Below are 6,000 nucleotides of genomic sequence, written 5' to 3'. Positions count from 1 at the left end.
TACATGTAATTTCTTGTAGAGAGGCTGCATGACTGCTGAAAAATTACTTGCCTTTGATGTCATGAAAGCAGCATCACCAACCTTTCTGATGTGCCCTGCATGTATTTCTTGATACAAATATAATATACCAAGTTATTATTTTCACTTAACATCTAAAAGCTAAGAGTACCCAAAGCTGCTTTATAAGCTACAATATGTTGAAGGCTGGTTGAATCATAGTCTGGCTTTTTATATATCTTGCAGACTCCAGTGATCAATCTAAGTTCTGGGATGTACCAACTACAATAGGTGTATATTTAAAATAAACTGAAACTCTAGTGTAGCCATGGTCCCTATCACTCCCCAGAGTACAGCCACACTGACCGGGTTGTCACTGCTGACCTTTCACTGGAGCTGTCAATCCCCTCTCCCGGGCTGCAAGTTACAGTAAGTGTGTGGAGTGGCTTCATGGCCAGAAAGGGGGAGAGAGAGGACCACACTTTCCTTGCCTTAGTACTGCTGGTAGTAGCAAAGACTTGTGAGGGAGACAAACTGGGCTCGATGTTGAAGATCTGTGTGGGACTACAACACCCAGAGGCTGAGTGATAAAAAGAGGAGGAAAAGGAGGCAGAAACCAAGGCTTCAGGCAGTCTGGCAGGGAAATTAAGAGGTGACCATCAGAATGGGTTGCTGTGATGGAGGACTACTTGGAGTGTCAGATAGAGAAAAACATTGGGCTGCCACATCTACACAGGGGTCACCATGAGAGATTGTTATTACTAGGTCTTGAGTCGCTGCTGAGATCACTGGTTCAGTGAGAGATCGTCATTTTTGTGAACTGAGTAATTGTTGAAGGCACAGGTTTCAGACGCTAAAGTGGGAGGAGGCATCATCATAGACCACTTGGTGGTGAGAGGCCACTGGCTATAACTTCCTTGCCTACTTTTTGAAGGGACAGTGTTACCTTACCTTAGGATACAATTTGGGGAATTTATGCCCTGTACTTTGGGATCCATTTAAACCTGAGCACTCCAATGCTGGAACTAACTGCACTGGCCAGTAGGAGGGGTTTGGAAAGACTGAAGGACCTTTAGCTTCCAGGTACTGCCTCTTTAGTTAGGACCTTCCAAGATTCACAATTCAGGTACAGGGACACTTGGTCCTCTTATTGTTTGAGTTTTATTATCTGTTAAGTGTTTATGGATATTGCCATTGCTATTGTTGCCTTGTTAGGAATATTTCCCACATAAGCCCTCCTTATTTATTCTTGGTGTGTCAGAGGGTGTGGCATTAACAGAAAAGTCATTGACATCCAGAACCAGGGGGACTCATACATCAGCGAATCTTTGGGAGGTAAGCACTACACTAGAGACAAGTATGAACCCACCTATTAAAAGAGCTGTAGCAGGTGGACGGGACTGGAAATTATGAACCCTGGCAAATCACACGAGGCAACAAGTAACCAAGAATTACAAGGAGTTATTGCATGACTGAATGTGCCAGTATAAACCAAAGCATAGTTATTAGTTTATGGTGTGCAGGCCATTATAGCATATTGTAGACCACTTTTTTTCTGTTTCTGTGTATGTTATCTGTACCTAGGGGCGGACTGACCATTCGAGCACTCGGGCACTGCCCAAAGGCCCGGGGTCAGTAGGGGGCCCCATGAAATGCCCCTGGTACTTTTTTTATAGGCTTTGTTGAGTGTGGGCAAGGACACAGGGGCCCCATGATCCCCTATTGCCCTGGGGCCCCATAAGTTGTCAGTCCGCCCCTGTCTGTACCATTACAAAAAAAGTTGATGTTGCATTTAAAGTGTTTGTAAATTCTAACACTAAACCTCATATATTTGTTGACTTTTGGTTATGCTATATCTGTTTGATAAGTGCATAAAATACCTGTTGATTCTGCCGAAAATTGTCCCGTGCATTTTGCCTCTGCTGACTCTCATCAACTAGCATTGTTCCCAGCTCTCATTGTATACTACAGAGTACCTCACCTCTATGTTGTGAAAATAAGGAGAGGAAAGCTATTATGTAATCCTAACTCACTTCCTGTCCTAGGGTGACAATGCTGCTCCTCCCTAGATATGGTATAGTGGGTAAACATTAACACCCTAGGTCACCACTTCTTTGGACTAGAAAGTCATTACTTCTTGGGATTAGAAAGCTGTAATTTATAAAATTTTTGTTCTTGGTTCTAGATACATTTTACGCATCATTACATTATTCTTAAAACATAGATCTAAGCTGAAATGACTGGTAAGCTGATGGTCAAGAAAGAATGAGTGAAAGGTAACCTATTAGGTATCTTAACGTGTTCGCGCCGAGCGTATGCAAATATGTGGCCTCTCAATGGGTGGCCCCTGATGTTGAGAGGCCACATATCTGCATACCCAAACATAAACAAACCTGTGTTGCGAGCACACGCCATGTGCGCTCCTGGCACAGTTACGGTACCTAACGGAATGCTTTCCGATCATGTGACCACTGTGACAGTAAATCATGGTGTTCACATGATCATAAAACACACCCTGCCTTCAGGCATCAGGGAGCCCTAAACAGCCACCAGAGATGTCGGCGTTAAGGGCTTCAAATGAAAAGTCTGTTGCAGAACACAGTATTTTATGTGGTGATAGTTTACCTCCCATCCTTCCCAAACTGAATAAAGACATATTAAGACCTCTCCATCCCAACACCACTGACAATTTACGCAAATTTGCCATACCCCATCAACACTTGACAATACTCATTCTTTCAGCAACCCTAAATATAAGATAATGTGGGGCACTTTAAGGAGGAAGCAGACGCGGCATGTAGCCCAAGGTTGTCAGCTAGACAGCTTCACTTTATGCTACGTATTTGCAGTTCCATTACTTTGGCAATTGTCTGACAATGTTTACATTACTATAGCAAACTGACTGGTAACACTTCAAACCTTCCAGAACTGAACAAATTAAAGTACATCTAAAAATCCTCTGTGACAGCCTATACAAGTCCTAATCATATGCAAGGAAAATGAAAAAATAAAACAGCATGACTGGATGATGTAAGTCAGCATAGCTTCCCCTCTTTTACTAAGCTCTGGAGCAACTGCACTTGCAAAGTGCTCAGTCTATTTGCCTTCAGGAAATTAACCCCTGTGTCAAACTGGCAGCCCTCCAGCTGTTGCCAAACTACAAGTCCCATGAGGCATTGCAAGATTGACAGTTACAAGCATGACTCCCAAAGGCAGAAGCATGATGGGACTTGTAGTTTCTCAACAGCTGGAGGGCAGCCAGTTTGACACACGTGCCCAGTAGTGTATTTAGGTTTTGTGCTTCCCTAGGCAACAAAAAAATTGTCTGCCCCCACAGACACTGACCAACACCCCCCTCCCCCTCCCGTAGAGAGAGCCTGACATTGACCAGCACCCCTGCCTCCCACCCGAGAGAGCCTTCCACCCCGCCGGCGATAGAGAGAAAGACACTTATCTTCAAAGCTTCGGACATCACAGGGAACAAAAGTCAGGCTCTTCATACACATCAAGCAGCCCTCAGCCTCTCTTGGATCCCACCTGGTTCCCATGGTATGCGTGTCCCTTCTTTCATCCCTTTTTCTGGGGGGAGGTGCTGCCCCCCTGAATAATGCCACCCTAGGCAAGTGCCTTGTTTGCCTTGTGGTAAACACGCCCCTGCACGTGCCCTATGTGATGCATAAGCCTCATTAAGTAAACAAAAAACTTCCTGTACTATCCCTGAGTAAAGCAAATACTTCATTTGTTTCTTACATCCTCCTTCTTCCCGACACTGCAGTTCACAGTAGGAGGGTTTCAGTAAGAGAGGCAGTGCTTCCAATCTTGAAAGCAGTGGGCAGGGTTAGGTGTGGCAAAGTACTGATTGGCAAGCTACAGGCTTATGAATCAGCAGTGACAATTCTGATAGGCATGCCCCCTGCAAAACATTTTCATCCCACTGTGAAAACAGCACAGCCTACTTTAACTTGGCGACTCTGCTTTGAATTCAGGAGCAGAGTAGCACCGTTATTACACCATCACAGGAATCTGCATTAGGTGGACATTACTGTCAGGATTACCAGGTCCTATTTATTTGAGAAGGCCATAGTTCTACCTTAAATATCTGAAAGCAATGTATGTTTTTTCAGCAATTTAGTTTTATCAGGTTATTATGACTGCTCACCAACTTCTTGCAATATGCCATTCCAGGTTAGGGTGACCTCCTGGTGGCATTGAACTGTTGCTCTCTGTCCTTGATGTTATCATGCCAGACCCCTCTCATTATAAAACCATTAGTATACTTGGATGAACAATTAAAATCAATCTAACCCATACTTTGAAATTCCATGTTTTCTATTTCGGCATAATTATCTTCACAAGTGCAGTTAACCAATTTAATATGTTTAGCAAGTTGTAATGTAGAGATGTGATTTGATGCCGAGAATGAATAAGAGACACTAATGTAATTTCACTTCAGACACCTCTGACAGCAGAAAGAGGGAGCAGAAATGAAATTAACTCCACAGCACTGATTTATAACACCTGTCGATGTCACTGAATACAGTCATATTTGCCAGTGTTGTTGCGGTGCAGATCTTTTGGTAATGTGAAAATGTATATATAATTTGGGAAGAGGAAATATCAAGGGTGGTTGAAAAAAAAGTGCTAAAAACAAATTAAAGTCTTTTTAGATTTTCAGATAAATGTTTTCCCTGACAATCTGGGTGAGCAACTTTTAGTCACCAGGTCATCAATCACCCAAGATGTTCACAAAGTGAACGGCGAAGTCTGTATTATAACGAGGTGGCTGATCCTGGGCCTTGATAAATGGGCTGGTGTCTTGCTCCGCTGAAGTTTCTCTGAGGTGCCTGATTCACCGCATTTTGCAATAAAGACAATTTACACCAGCCCTGCAATCCTCACAATATTGTACCGGCAAAGGCAGTCACGGCTGTCAAGAATACAATAACGCACCATATAATCAGGTCAACGCTTTCTGATGCTCCTTAATAAACTATTCAGTCAGATTGTGGCTGTGTGTTACCTACGCTTACATCCAAAATAATATTGGTATTTACAGAACAGAGACAAATGTACGTCTGTATACTATAAAGGAGGGTGAGATTGCGAAGCCTGTTGTAGAAGGGACCCAGGTTTGTGTTGAATTCCGCATGGCTGATTATTGTATCAAGTTCCAGAAACAACCCCAGACTTCTGAGATTCATTTCTGCATATTTTTGCCCATGATAATTAATAATAACTTTTCAGATGGTGCTTTTGTATTTTTATGATTTGCAGTGAGCGGTTAGGCTGCAGTCAGCCCAACGCTTCTTCCCTTGTTGGTGCTCCTAAGTTCAAGTTGTTATTGCTTTTATCAGTTGCAGTTGAGTATCTTTTTCTCAAGCAGTCTCAGTAAGAAGAGCTAAAGGGGAACTTTATGTCCCCTTTTTATTTTTGTTTAATTCCCCCCACCCTTTACCTGTTAGACTTGATTGTCCTCACTTCACATATTTACCTGCTCAAGGAATCCAGCATTGTCTTGCTGCTCAAGTGCCAAAATTTGGATCCTATGCTGCCATCTTCTTCTCTGGTGTCATTGAGGCCTTTTCCAGGTCAGTTCCTGACTATGTGCACAATCTCTAACCACCGGTCACTGTGTGTTCCTCATCATGCAGCCTCCTGGGATATGTGATGTGGTGCCACAGGAGGCTGAGAGAGTAGGGACACAGCATTCTCACAGAGGTGGGCCAGACCAAAAAAAAATTGGCAATTTATGGGGAGGAAATGCAGGGAGCTAAAGCGAATAGGGGGCAAGGTCCACTCTGATTTCTGAATTATAAATATTTATTAGCCCAGGCAATCCCTGAGGAGCTTGCAATTACAGCTAACAGTTATCATTGTAGTCACAGTGCCCACTACAATGATTTCTAGCTTCAAAGGGGATTGCACATGTAAGGCAGATACATTCTTATGTTGGTCCAAGCTGAACCAATGTACAATGTAAAACCTGCCATACCTGGAATTCAT

General features: G+C 43.2%; 1 protein-coding gene across 2 annotated transcripts in view; it reads right to left on the bottom strand.

Annotated features, from left to right (window-relative positions):
• TNR (tenascin R) overlaps positions 1 to 6,000 on the bottom strand; it is a 667,948-nt gene that overhangs the window by 101,138 nt on the left and 560,810 nt on the right. The gene's annotated exons all lie outside the window — the stretch shown is intronic.

This window comes from Staurois parvus, unplaced genomic scaffold (assembly GCF_062004578.1).
Source record: "Staurois parvus isolate SC_StPar_1 unplaced genomic scaffold, SC_StPar_1.0 ptg000166l, whole genome shotgun sequence".
Lineage (NCBI taxonomy): Eukaryota > Metazoa > Chordata > Amphibia > Anura > Ranidae > Staurois > Staurois parvus.
Note: the sequence above shows the minus strand (reverse complement) of the source record. Positions and strands in the feature narration are given on the sequence as shown.